This window comes from Pipra filicauda, unplaced genomic scaffold (assembly GCF_003945595.2).
Source record: "Pipra filicauda isolate LSUMZ 115617 unplaced genomic scaffold, ASM394559v2 scaffold153_size1761393_pilon, whole genome shotgun sequence".
NCBI lineage: Eukaryota > Metazoa > Chordata > Aves > Passeriformes > Pipridae > Pipra > Pipra filicauda.
This window is the reverse complement of record NW_024104029.1, coordinates 754,573-769,354: the sequence shown is the minus strand read 5'-3', so window position 1 is coordinate 769,354 and position 14,782 is coordinate 754,573. Positions and strand designations below refer to the sequence as shown.

The window sequence follows — 14,782 nt, the reverse complement described above, 5'->3', positions numbered from 1 at the left end:
GTTTTCATTACAACTGTTTCTAATACTTCACAATATTTTGCAGGTGCTGGATATTAGATTGCGGTTTTTAAAGACATATTTTGAAGTCAACGGAAACATAACAGAGAAATATCTGAAGTAAAGCCTCTTGCAACAGAAATGAGGATGCTGGTCAGTGGCATGAAAAGAGAGGTGGGAGATTTCTGCTTATACACATGCAGATTACTTAGCTACATATTTATGAACTGGAAAGTACTTCTAATTTCAGAGTTTTCAGGTATAATAATATAACATAATGAATAGCATCCTATCTTTCTTTGTTCCTAGAAATCTAAAGTTCATTCATACCTTAATGTCCCAGGGCCTTGGTGTGGCGAAGTGCTGGGATTTTTGGAACATCACACGAACATGGCTGTTTTTTATGCCCATCTTTACCTAACAGGTCTCAGTTTTTGCCCATTAGCACTTAATGCCTTCCAGTGCTAAACAAACACTGTAATAGTGTCTTTCATCCTGTGTCACCACTCTTAAATCCACAAATTTTAATGAGAAATAAACCACTTCATAAACAAAACTTATAAATTGTAACTAGCCAAAAACATTGAACTAGCTGCTCTATACCTAAATTCTGATTGAATAATTAAAATTTATTTACATTGTTGCAGTATAAAATAAAGATTCAGAGGAACCAAGTCCCTTTCTTCTAGCTACTTCTTTATATGTCAAGATAGCTTTCCTACCCTTTATAATTTTATCTACGATAAGATGGAGGCATGCTTGCCACAAAGGGAAGAAATAAATGTCACGTTGATTTAATGAAAAATCTTCAGTGATTTACCATGATAGTAAATGTATAGTTTCAAGAAGCATTAATTCAAACTAATGAAATCACTCTGTTTCAATTGCAGAAAAGGCAACCATCAGTCATTAACTGTTTTTAGGAACCACATTAAACTGCCTAAGAGATTCCATTGTGCATTCACATATTGAAAATTGTTTCAGTCTTGTGTGGGGAGATAACATGAAACAGCTCTATTCTTTTGCTAATTGCTCTTTTCATTTTGCATGCTGAATCAGTTGTGTCCTTAGTATAGTAGCCTTTTTCTACCTGATGACTGGGGCAGAATATGTTGACCAGAGGAATCTATAAGAACTCCTCCTTCATGAGTTTAAGTCCTGTCTTGTATGGTATAGAAAAAGCAGAAAAGGTACTGTGTGCACCAGATGAGTGAAACTGTACAGTTCATATCCAGGAAATTGTGCAGTTCTGCTCATCCTTCTGTACTTTTAGTCCCACATATAGCCCTTGTCCTAAACAGTCTTCATGGGTTTTAATTGTCTGATTAGACTTCAACTGAGAAGAAAGAAATGAAACTTTTTTTTAAAACATAAAAAGTTTTCTAATTGTCTTATCCTTTTAGTTATCTAAACATGGTTAGAAACCTAGCCCTGACTGTAATCTAGGAACACTTTACAGAAGAAAGTGCTTCACTTGAAACCATATCAAAGGAACAGGATGTCAGTGCTCAAAAAGACAAACAACATTCATAAAGGAAAGTGAAAATCAAAGACAAAGGGAAGTTGTGATAAAGAAAGGGGATTTGGAATTCTGAAATTATACTGACTCAAATCCTGTAGAACATTGAGAAGCAAAGACGCAGAGGAGGGAATTACGTATAGGTGTTTTATTGATTTATCTAGAGTCTGTTCAATTTTTGTGCTAATGAAAAAGACTGTAATTTTGGTGCTATTCTTGATATATGTTAATATTTGATCTATCAGTTACCTTTGTAAATTAAAATGTCCCTGTCCTGGCTTTAAACTGAGAGGCTGTACCCAGAAATATGTCAAGAAGGTCAGAAAAGAGAAACTACATTGGTCTGGAGAAGCTTAAAACCACTTGGGTCTAATGTGATATGAACTGTACAAAAAAACGCATCATGCATCTGTCCAGAATTGAAAGTTCAGCAAATGCCACGAAATATATTTATATCTTCAGCATATTAACTTTTAAATGCAAAGCATTACTGTTTCAATCTACCTCCCAAAACCCCAAGACGAAGCATTTAAAGCGAACTTCCATGAAATGAATAGTTGCACTAGTTAGTTTTCATCAGCAGATTTTTTTCTCCTTTTTTTCTTTGTTTCCCTTTCATAAAACTTAAATGATCCTGATTGTGAGCACAAGTTGCAATTCTTATACTTAGAAAGACAGGCTGCACTGAGAACCACTGAGCAGAAGCCCTTCAGCGTGCCACAAGCAAAGCAACTTTGCGGACCAGGCCCTTTGCAGATTAATTTCATTCACATAATTAGTGATGCTTCTTTAAAGAATCCTTCTTTTTTGTCCTTTTGCATTCATGGTTTAGGTTGGAACAGGCTTATGTTTTCCAGTTACATGTTCTCCAACAAGCAGAACAATAGAATTTACATCTGAAAAGTTCACAAAGCACTGTGTTGTAGAGTGAATTAATCAGTGACCTTTCTCTACCAGAAGTGTGCATGTCCTGATAAAGCTGAAAGCCCTTCTGGAGGCAGGAGAGGGGAAATAAAGAACATTGTAAATTAAAGGATATTGAGACCGGGAGTCTCATTTTCTGCCTTCTGAGTTCAGAGATGACTATTTCTCACCTTAAAGACTAGTCTTAGCAGGCAATTTTTCACCATAGCCAACATATTTAAATGACATAATTGACAACATTTGTTGAAAGGACTGAAGAAACTGGGATGATAAAAGACTTTCTTGCATGACTTTGGTCTTTCTAGGTCAGGGTTCAGGTGGCACAACAGAGTGTCTGGCACCCAAACTGTGAATAAATGTAACATATTTCAGCTGGGGTGTCTGGTCTTTGAAGAAGAGGTTCCACTCTTTATCAGTTTTCCCAGTATTTTGTGTATGATAGCATATATCTAAATAGAAGGTACAGACGAATGTTTCCAAGCAATGAAGAAACTATTGATGCTAAATACAATAAATCAAGATAAAATTATCTTGCCTAAGCTATGTAGACTAGATCAATGTTGCTAGGCCAAGTGGTCAGAAAAAATTTTACAGAGTCCTGTAGCAGATCTAGGACTTCATGCCTAAGTTGCAGTGTTATTAGCATTCTGTATCTGCTCCTTTGAAATTATAAATGGATGTATTCATTGTGTCTCAGTGTTTAAACTTTTCAGAGGCACAGTCTTATGGATTTTACTTCACACATATGTAACTGGCAAGAGCAGGGGGAATTAAGGCGGGTTTTTTCTCCTCTTCAGTTATTCAGTCTCATCTTTTCAATTTGAATTTCCTTTTTTTGTTTTATCCATATGTCCATAGAACATCTGATTAGTAGTTTTAATATCCTTTGCAAGGTCTACGTCAATTTGGATTCTTGTGTTTTTTTAAACTTTATCTCCAAATATCTAAAATATATCTTTTTTTGCTCATCAGTTCATTCTTTTCCCATTCCTTATAACCTCAATATCCTTTCTGAGATTACCAGGTGTTCTGAGCAGATCTGCATCCACATAGATAGTCTTCTTTTTATTCTTTCTTTGGAATCTATATTGGAAATATTTTATGCACTTCTAAATGCCAAGTTTTTCAGTCAGCTTTTGCCCCAAGCTTCTCAAATGAATGATTTTAGCAAATTTCTTACACTGACAAATTTATTTTTCTGAAATTTTGAAGCAGTGTTAGAGGATCTACTTTTAGTTTTCCATTTAATCTCTGCTTAGTTGGCCTCGGACTTCTCAGTGGAGAGAAGTATGTTTACAAAGAAATTTATAATTTTCCTCAGTATTTACATAAACCATCAAAGATTGCTGGTTTGATGGTTATTTCATAACATTTCAGCAGTCACCTCCAGGAATAAGTAGGAACTAGCATTATTCTTACCATTTTTCCAAATCACATTCAGGAACTTTCAAAATATTCCAAATAATATTGTATGGGAAACATTGCTGTTGTGGGCATCAACAGAAGCACCAGGCAGCTGCTCGCTCACGGTCCCCCACCTCCCCACAGTCAGACAGGAAGGAGAATCAGAAAAATGTAAAACCCATGGGCTGAGATTTTTTAAGAACAGTTTAATAATTAAAAATGTAAAATAATAACAACAATAACAACAATAATAAAGGAAAAATATATAGAGACATAAAATCCAAATGAAACAAGTGATGCACAGTACAGTTGTTCACCACTCACTGACCAATGCCATTCCATCCCTGAGCACCAGCTCACCCTGGCTAACTCCACCCAGTTTATATACTGGGTATGATATTCCATGGTGTGGAATATCCCTTTGACCAGTTTGGGTCAGCTCTCCTGGCCATGATCTCTCACAGCTTCTTGTGCACCTGCCCACTGGCAGAGCATGAGAAGCTGAAAAGTCCTTGACTTAGGGTAAACACTACTCAGCAACAACCAAAACATCAGTGTATTATCAGCATTATTCTCATATTGAATCCAAAACACAGTACTATACCAATGACTAGGAAGAGAATTAAGTCTATTCCAGCGGAAACCAGTGCAGTATTCATCCCTTACTCCACACCATTTATGTCATGTCAGGTCCCACACTTTTCACTATACCATCACCTTTCCTGTCCTTTTATATATGCACACAGATATCATTCCCTTAGTTTATGGACTATCCCTATAAGAGTCTATTGAGTTCATTAAGTTCATGACTTTGGGCTCCATCTTCCATAAGTCTTTCAGGGTAGCAAAGATGATGTGAGGTGCTGGATTGTTGCATCCTGAAGTGAGTTCTGATTCCATCACTGCTGCTCTTGTCCAGTTTCATTAAAGTTCATTCTTCATGTTCAAAATCCCAAATCTGAGAAGGCGGAGAGGTGCTGTGTCATGATGGGCATATAGCCACCACAGAGGTGATAATATACAGTGTTATAGAGCAATTAACATCTTAAAGCAAAGACTTTTTCATTGTAAAGTCCAATCAGTGCAACTAGTTATCCTTCTCCTAGCTTGAACTCAATACTTTTCACCTCACAGATCATTAGGCATAGAGAAAAAATGATTTAACTTATCATTATCCGTTATTCTTAATAATTCATGCAACGTTTTTGCAGTCAACTCCATGGATGACTGACATGCTCAGGAAGATGGTATGAAAAAATTTTATTCTCTAAGTGGGTCAGGGTTCTGATGATCCTCAAGGGAAGGAGGAGGCCAAGTTACAGAAAATGTTACAGTGAGTTGAAAAATATTCTACCCACTCTGTCACCAAAACAGAGACTTCAGCCTTCTACAAGTAATACTGTGTAAGACCTCAGGACAGGACACCAGCCTAAATGAGGACTAATTCCTTTCCTGATCCTAAAATATCTACCTCCTCTGCTAATGTTGGTTAGAGAACCTATAGTTGGAACCCTCATGTGCCAGTTTTAGGATCTGTAATGAATATTAAATTTTTATAGAGATTTCTTCTCAGCTACTGTTTAAAAATGGCTCTGCCTGAAGTCTACATAGTTCAGGTAAGAAGTAATTTGTTTCAGTTTTCTCCAGTGAGACATTTTTTTCATCGATAGGCTCAGCAGAGAAAATGGTAGCTTTGAACATTCAAATTCATACATATTATTGTGACCACTGATCAGAATACATCTCCTATTCACTATTCAACTAGTGAAAGAAGACTGGGAAGAAAGCAGAAGGGCAATTTTGGCATGACAGGGAGCCATAATTCTTTACTGTTATTTTTAAGGTAGCTTTAGACCCTTTCTTAACATCAGCAAATGAAAGCATCAGCATTATGAGCCCCCATCAACTTACCTGGTCTATCTACTTCAAATACCTTAATATAGATAATTAATTAACTTAAGTCACCATCAGTTCTTTGGCATGACTCTCATCATAACCTTCAGGTTAATAAAGCAATAATAATTTGCAGGATGGGGTAAAATATTTCTTTGGTAATTGAAAAAAGTGCAAAGAGTTCTACAATTAAATTTACTCATATGATTTGGCCTAAAAATCAAAACAATAAATTTGAAAAGAATGTTTGACAAAAGTAATCAGAGCAAAGCATATTCAAAATGAAGCAAGATGTTTCAGAAGTTTTGACTTTCTCATGCCAAAGAATTATGGTCAATACTTGCTAGATACAATTTGTTTTTGATAAAGAAACAATCTTTTTCGTTGAATAGTTTGCAGCAACTCTACCACTGCTCCAAGCCAAGAAAAAGCAGTAGAGAAAGCAGCTGTACCTCCTCTGAAAAGCAGCTAAATTTGCAACTTTCTCCGGGCTGAACCTGATAAATCAGTTCAGACGACCACGAATAGGAACGATAACTTGATATGGTATTGCCATAAAATCTTTATAATCAGTCAGACCAGTACTTCTTTTAACAAATGGAATTATAGAACCAGTTTCTTAACAGTAACAAATAATTTAGCTCCTCTAATTCAATACAATTTATAACCAGCTTACTTTCCAATAAACCCCTTGAAACATAATAAAATTCATTAGTTTCCCCTAAGAGTGTACATTCTGTGGAACCAGTTACACTTTAGGAGTATAAATGTAATTGCTTTGGAAGAAATTCAGGCCCCTATGCCTCATGTATCTCGCACCAATGCCTATGTAACTCTATCAAAGCTGGATGTCACCAGACTTTCTTGGTTGTATATTGCTTCTCAGAGCTATGCATTACTGAAGTATAATCATACTGTGCAATAAGAATTGGATGATCTACAGGAAAAGAAAAAGAAGTGGGGATAAAATTAAATCAGACGAGATATTTTTCTATCATAAGAGGGAGAATAAGGCATAGAAAAAAATAGTTAAAAATATTCACAAATTCATTCAGTGATTTCAAAAGTCAGTCATTCTGATTTCCAGATATTTCCACCAGCATCAATTTCACTCACAACTGTGCATAAAGGACAACACTTGAGACAGGGACTCCTCTTTCTCAATGATAGATCTATCCTGCCCGTTGGACACCATACCCTCTGTCTTGGTGGGAAAGTATCAAATCATCTTATGGATGAGAAACACCTAGCACTTCAGCAGCTGTAGCAGGTGACACAGAAGTTGTTCCCTCTACAGAAGAGCAAGAGGTTTGGTGTTTGCCAGGCTTGGCAGGAGGCAGCTGGGTGAGGCACACACTGTGCCTTCCTCAGCCCCCGAAGCAAAGCTGCCACTGCCCCCTCCTGTCAGTTCTCGGTAAGAACGAGAGCTGCAGAGCACAACTTGAGAGATGATGAGCAGGTTTGTTTCTGAGGATGTCTCAAATTAGACATCCTCAAAAATCTGTCAGAACAGGGACTGGATCCTGTGGTTGATCTTTCAAGTCAGTAAACGTCACCCCCACAGTGTATTACAGCAGAGACTTTCTTCTTTTAAATTACTGCCTTTCTGGGTTTTACCGTAGAAGGGTCACTAGTCCAAAGTTATGGCACCTTCCAGAAAGCCACAAATCACCACCCTGGATGCACAACACAAGGCTTTGTCTCTGTCGGACCCACAACACATGTTCTGATGAAGGGCTCCTCATTGGGAACAGCTGCCATAAGCCCATTTCCTTCACACACCTCTCCTACAGGAGACAAGGGCTGGCACTACAGGTGCTTCAATACTCTGAGCTGTCACACAGAGGAGTTACAGTAGAAGGAGAAGGAAAGTATAATTACAGGATGAGGAATAATGGGATTAACTAAGAACTAATGCCAAAGTAAAAAGAACAATACCTTTTATATGAGATATGAAGTTGGAATTCAGTGGCAAGGTATAACAAAGAGAGTTAAAAATGTAAGTATTTTTAAAAAGGGTTATAAGAAAAAGAAGTTCCAAAGTAATAGAAATGAGAAATATAATCAGGTATGTCAGGTACAATAAATTAATGAATTCTATGTTTTGCAAACTTCTAGAAAAATGTTGAATTGTGTTCAAAATTCGAATTACAAAGAAGCAGATATTTTGGCAACAGTGACAGGATCTTTAGAATGAGAACCTGTCTGTACACCCAAAACTCAAAAACTGAACTGAAGGCAGTATTCAGCAAGATACAAAGAAAGCAGCATAGATCTAGATCTCAGTTTTTTACACTAACAGTATAAGTATATATACGAAATTTGAATGTTAGGCAAAAGTATTCTGAATAGTTGTAGTTATATTTTCAAAATTTGGTTAAAATTGTTCCCTCAAACAAAATTACAGTTCTGAATGGTTTAGAAATTAATTAGTTTTTAAAAAACAAAAGTAAATGATGTTTCAGTGAAAATTATCTTCCCTAAATGCATGAGAATATTCAAGTATTAGCTTAAAATATATAGCACTAGTGAACTACCAGGTGCTTTATCTTCCATAGATGGGAATAAACTAAGCAACTTAGTATTTTAAGTTCCATTTTCAAAATTTTTATGTCTAAAAATCACATTTCCCAACATTTTTAACTGCTGAAGGATATGAATAAGTATCTAGTAGGATTGTCAAAAGCCTTTATTTGGGTTAGACAACTAAAAGTTATTGATCTGAAGAGATTTTTTTCTGCTTGAAAATTTCAAGAAATTTATATTTTGATCATGACTGCCTATAAAACTATAAAAAAATCTATTCTCACTGTACTTTTAAATTTTTATTTACCTGTTTTGAAAAATATACTTCTAGAGTAAATTCTAGACACACATCTAGTGGTGAGGAAATCAAAATATGTATTAACAGTGAAAAATTTGAAATTCTGGTTTGGTGCTTGATTTTTCCAAGTTTTCAACATAGAAAAGTTTTTTTCAAAAAAGAATAACAAAGATGTTTACTTACTCAAAAAAAGCATTATTTTTAAGCTTTAAGCAATGGATTTTGACAAAATAAGAGTTTTCTTCTTTTTTTTTCTTTTTTTTTTTTTTTTTGACATTCATTTTTGGTATAAACTGTCATATCACAGCTGTAAAAGGTCAAATTCAGAGTCCCAGAGGCAAGCTCCTCATTGCAACCAGAACAGGTACATTCTCTTTCAGATGGCAGGTAAGATTTCAGACTTCTAATGACTAGCAAGCTTCATTTTGTCATTCTGCAACCATTGTGCCAACTTATTATGTAAATAAAAACACTTCAGACAGGCTCAGAAAGCCATGGTAAGGACTGTCATGTACAGAAAGCAATGTCATTGCTAACCTCTAAGGTCAAAGCAGTCTATTATCAAAGTGTTAGATATCAATGTGTTGATAAGTAGCTTAAAAGTATTACTTTATTATAATGGGAACAAAAAGTCTTATCTGAATAACTTTTACATTAGTTATATTTTCCTCTTTTTTTTCTGAAGCATTCTTTCTTCAAATCAGCCAAGAATACTAGGGAGACAAAGAGACATCTTTTTTTGTGATGTTGCATGAACTAGTAAAAACACTAAACAATCTGTCCTTTTATGTAGGACATGACATCAAAATTAATTGTATATATCCTGATGTAATGGAATGCATTGAAACAATGCTGTATATTTATTGAGTTTAATCTAGGATTAAATTACTCTGTGAAAATAGAAAATCCTTTTATAAATTATAGATATTTTATTCCCTTCCAATCCCCTTATTCCCTGTGCCAGGTGAAATCTAAAAAGCATCCTTGAAAATATAGAGTAGTACATGCTACATGGTAAATGTTCAAAGCATTCAAAGCTAGAAATTGCTTCTCTGGCTTCTGGTATCATTAGAACTTGTTGTTCTAATTCACAATAATTTGTGCTATGGTATTATATCCATTTATAGTGAAGGCTAAATGTATAGAACTGCATTTTACTAGCAATTATTTCTTCTGTATGTTATGACATATATTTCTCCCATACCTAGGATAGGATAAAGCACACTGAGCACTTTCTTGTAATATATTTGTGCTATAGAGCTATTTGCCACCTAAACAAAACCTCCTAAAGACAACAACCAAATAGAAAAGCATCATCAAGGAAACAACAAAGGGAAACAAAATAAAATGTTATATACACCAAAAGATATACAAAAACATATGCTGGACAGTATAAGAGTATACAATGAGTATACACTCATTGAAATCTTTCGTGTTCTTTCTGCTGATGTAAGTGAATTTGGCCCATGGTCAAGAGAAGTTATATCTCTCACTAGTAAAAGTGAGAAGAAAGGCTAATACTGAGTGATTTTAATCAGATTATTCATAAATTTATCCTGACTGAAGTTTTTATGGCACAGTAACACACACTTAAGTATCATGGACCTGTTGACAATCAGAAGCAAAGTGACACCACTTCTCTCTTTTTTGCAGACAGAAGGAAAACATCTGCTTTGTTTCTTCTGTCCATTGCTTCCCCTAGATCTGTACTCGGTCACTGATGCAAGCTTGTATCAGGGGACTTGGAAAAATGTGGAGTAAATTCAAAAAGAGATTCTACAGAACACTGTAATTACAAGATAAAAAAATTATCTTTGTTTTTCTACTCCTCATTAGTTTGAAACCAGCTTATTACTTGATGGAAAAGGGGTAACAACGGCAAAGCATTTAAGAGGACTCACTGTGGATCCACAGACTGATGAGAGTGTGTCTTGTTCCACTCACCTGCCAAGGCTGACACAAACTATCCACCCAGATGTAAGTGGGCACCAGGGCACTACAGGTCAACAATGAAGAGTAGCCACAGGTGACAGTAGTCAAATTACCTGTGTGATGTTTCTTCTGCAAAACTGGATTCTCTAGCCATCTTTTCTTAATTAGCCAACCAGGTTCAAGCAGATCTGTCTTTGCCTTGTTTCTCTGCAGTAGAGATACAGAACTGTGCCTTGTCTACAAGGTTTTTAACTAATTTAAACACTGTACTGATTTTTTGCTGTACTTCCATATTTTTAATCCAGTTTCAAATGAATCCTGGTTTAATAGGCATGTCTTTCTGTTTTCCCCTGCCTGATTTACCTCAAAAGAAATATCTTTCTTCCCATGTACTTCTGTCTCTAGAGTTTTATAAAAGGGGCGTGATCAATGCACAAAGCCAGATACACAGAACAAAAGCTGTAATAGAATACCTCCTTTCTGATTTTTGTGAAGACCGAGCTTCAGAAAACTCAAGATGAAATGTAAGAAGATTAACTTCCAATTATTCCTATCCTTGACCTAAGGCTGGAAAGGAGAAACTAGCATATTTTAAACATCTTTGTCACATTCAGGTCAGGATCTCACAATTGCTTGAACTTATATTTTAGCTCCTGGGGCCCGTAATGGGTCCTGCACAGTAGGCAATAACCAAAAAGGAATATAACCCGTCCCACCCCATCTATGGCACATTCCTTTTTGTTTTCCTGGTCTGTCTGGGGAGCAGAAATTTTCCAATTAGTAGCATTTGCTAAATCCATACTCCAGCTCAGCCAGGGAGTACCTTTTGCAATTAGCATCCAGTGGATATTTTTCTCATTTTATAAAGATCTCTTATCTTCCTAGTACAAAATTACACTAGTTTAAATAAGCGAGATTAAGACCCACACAATTGTACATTTTTCCTGCATAAAACAAAGGTATGGGGTCTGACTTTACTAGTCACACAACCCCATGTGTATTTGATGAGTCATTTTCTAGAGAGGTGATGAAAGGAAGAAAACTTGTGAAAAACATGCTAAAACCTACCACAGATAATTAGCTTTATTACTACTCTGATTCTTTGCGATGATGAAGACATTGTGCATATAGGACAAGTCTCCTATTTCAAAATAGGTTAAGGTCTTAGTGTAACCTATTTATTTATTTATTTTATATTGAGAATTTTATTTCCTAAGCTTCCTCAGAGCTTTATTATAACTTGTAACTTCCTCTAAAAAAGGGCCTCTGATCTTTGGTCACTGGGAAGTGTATCTGCCATATCCTTTGGTGAGTGTGAAGAAATACTCCTCTTTGAGACTTAGTTTCTGGCATTGATCAGAGGTGAAATTTTGACCAATAGGTCAATGCTAAGGAAAACACAGTGCACATGAAAGCATCATTTTTGCAAAATCTGACAAGGAAAAAGGTAACTGCATTATGAAGGCCAGAATATATGAGACATTTTTTGCTTAATTTTTTTTTTTTCACAGAATCAAAGAATCATTAGGGTTGCAAGTGACCTCTGGAGATCATCTAGTCAAACCTCCCAGCCAAGGCAGGGACACCTACAGAAGGTTATACAGCAACATGTCCAGGTGGGTTTTGAATGTCTCCAGAGAGAGGGACTCCATGACTGTAGCGGCGACCCTTGTATAACAAGGAATGATTGATGCTCCTCGTGCGGTGTTGTGGACAAAGAGGTTTAATTCAAACTCGCGCGCCCTTTTATCCTTACAGATCATGTGACTTTCTTAACCAACCAGTTTACTAACTCTGGGGCATGCTCCTTGGGCTCTGTACCTGGGCACATCCTCTGTGCCTCTCAGACACGCCCCTACACATGACCCCCCTGGGCAGCCTGTTTCTGTGCTCTGTCACCCTCAATATAAAGAAATTCTTCTTCATGTTGAGTGGAACTTCTTGTATTTTATTTTATGACCATTACTTCTGTTGCTGGGCACCATGGAAACAGTCTGGCACCATCCTCTTAGCATTTGCCTTTGAGACATTTTTATGCATTAATGAGATCCCCTCTCAGCCTTCTCCAGACCAAACAGGCCCAGCTCCTGCAGTCTCCCCTCATAGGAGAGATGCTCCAGACCCCTCATACCTTTTGTGGCCTCCACTGGAGCCTCTACAGCATCTCCTTGTCTTTCTGATACTGAGGAGCCCAGGAGTGGACACATCACTCCAGATGTGGCCTCACTAGGGCTGCGTAGAGGGGCAGGATCACATCTTGACTTGCTGGCCAGACTCTTCCCGATACATCCCAGGATATCATTGGCTCTCCTGGACACAAGGTCACACTGTTGGCTCATAGTCACCAAGACTCCCAGCTCCTTCTCTGCAGACCTGCCCTCTAGAAGGTCAGCCCCCAGCTTATACCGGTACTTGGGGTTATTCCTGCACAGGTGCAGGATCCTCCATTTGCCTTTGCTGAACCTCATTATGTTCTCTCTGCTCGTCTCTCCAGACTGCCAAGGTCCCCCTGAATGGCAGCACAACCTTCAGGTGTATCTGCCACACCCCCAGTTTCGTATCATCAGCAAACTTGCCAAGGATCCATTCTAACTGTACTTTTTTGTTTTACTATTGCACCTCTTATCTAAAATGTGCTGCCTTATTTCTATTGCTTCTTTCATTTTCAGATGAAAGAAAACTCAATCCTAAAAATAAGTCCATCAACTCTCTTAATTGAATTAACTACAAATAAAATGCTCCTTGCAATATCTAAAGTTAAATCAACTTTATTCATAGAGAAAATAACCCATTATACCAATTTCTGCAAATAACTTCTGTCTACTGTGCTGGGAATATTAATCCCCAAATACAGAAACTCACTCAAGAAAAAACAGGTTTTGTACTTTCTGATGACTGTTGAAGTCAACATCTCATTAAAGATATGTTTAATTTAATCTGAGATTTTTTTGGTACTCTTTCACACCTATCAATTTCCTAATTCATAATCAAGACCAAAGAGGTAGATAAGGTTAGAACAGACTGAAATCAAAGGCATTCAGGTGATTCAAAGACAATTGGAAGCTAATCAGGACAGACTAGCAGAAGTTGCCAGGTGAGGGGAAGCTCTCTGACAGCATGAAGCTGTTGGAGACAGCTTCTGTTGTAGTTTCCCCTCCTGGCTCCCCAGTACTGGGGAGAAAGAACAATACGAGAGCTCCTCAGTGGCTCTTCCATGGTAGGACAAGGCCTAGGGTATTTGCAGCTCTGGAGTGAAACACTCCTGGATTGCTGGAGACAACCTCATTCACTTATTGACTGCTGAAAAGATTTGTTAATTCTGTTGTTCTTCTTTATCATGGACATTAGATGTGCGTGTTGATGTACCTATATCAAATTCTTCCATTGTCTATTTTTGATAAAGATCCATAGGTAGAATGAAACAACTGAAAGATTAATACATAAATTTTTATCCAACACTTACCACCGAAAGATAGAACAATGTCTCTGAATTTATTTCTCTCCTTAATTCTTGCTTGTCCTCAGATAGTGTTCTCACTGCAGGAACCCCGGAGTGGCATCCATTCACTACCTATCCAATCCTTTGAGCAACTGATTAAAACAAAGTCAGCTTCTTAGAATCTGGGACGGCAAAGGTCTAAGAAAATATGCACAGAACACCAAGTGGGATTTAGATCATGGGAAGAAAACAGCTCCCAATAAACAGGTATTCTAAAACTTAGAGGCTCTCTGCTTTTCAGAAAGACAGTCATGCTCTAAACAATAAGTATTAATTCAAAATAACATGCAGGATAATGAACCAAGTCAATAAATAAAAGTAAAAATAATTTTAAAAAAATTGATCATTGCACTATATTATCTTTGTATCAAGTCTTTAAAGTTTCACTGTTTTCAAAAATTCCTTATAAAGACAGCTTGCAGTTGAGACATGAACATCACAGATGACAACAAAAAAACCACCGCTGTGACCTTCCCCTCAATAAACAGAGGCCTCATTTCCTTGAAAAAGCCTAGCTCTTAGATTAACAGAAATTTGTGTGAAGGTTGCCATACTGAACTCAAGCCTTTAGTGCCTTATGTGACCTGTTACACTGGATGAAAGCTGTGAGAATGCTCCAAGCATTCACAGAAATTGTTTAGTACAGTTTCATTATGACAATAAAAAGTGACAACTCTAGTAACGTGAAGTCTCTTTACTCTGACAGTTAAGATAGAGCACAATGTAACCTTACCAAACTTTATTGCTAGGAAGAAAGAAAAGTAAAGCAATGCTTATCATCATAACTTCT

The 14,782-nt window shown here is 36.8% G+C and overlaps 1 long non-coding RNA gene across 1 annotated transcript in view; it reads right to left on the bottom strand.

Moving 5' to 3' along the window:
- Positions 1–4,371: 4,371 nt before the first annotated feature.
- The window catches only part of LOC120322783, a 74,737-nt gene continuing 64,326 nt past the window's right edge, over positions 4,372–14,782 (bottom strand). The window contains exons 3-4 of the long non-coding RNA XR_005562704.1: positions 13,957–14,130; positions 4,372–4,821 (exon numbers count right to left, since the gene is read on the bottom strand). This is a non-coding gene — a long non-coding RNA (uncharacterized LOC120322783). The remainder of the gene's footprint in view (positions 4,822–13,956; positions 14,131–14,782) is intronic.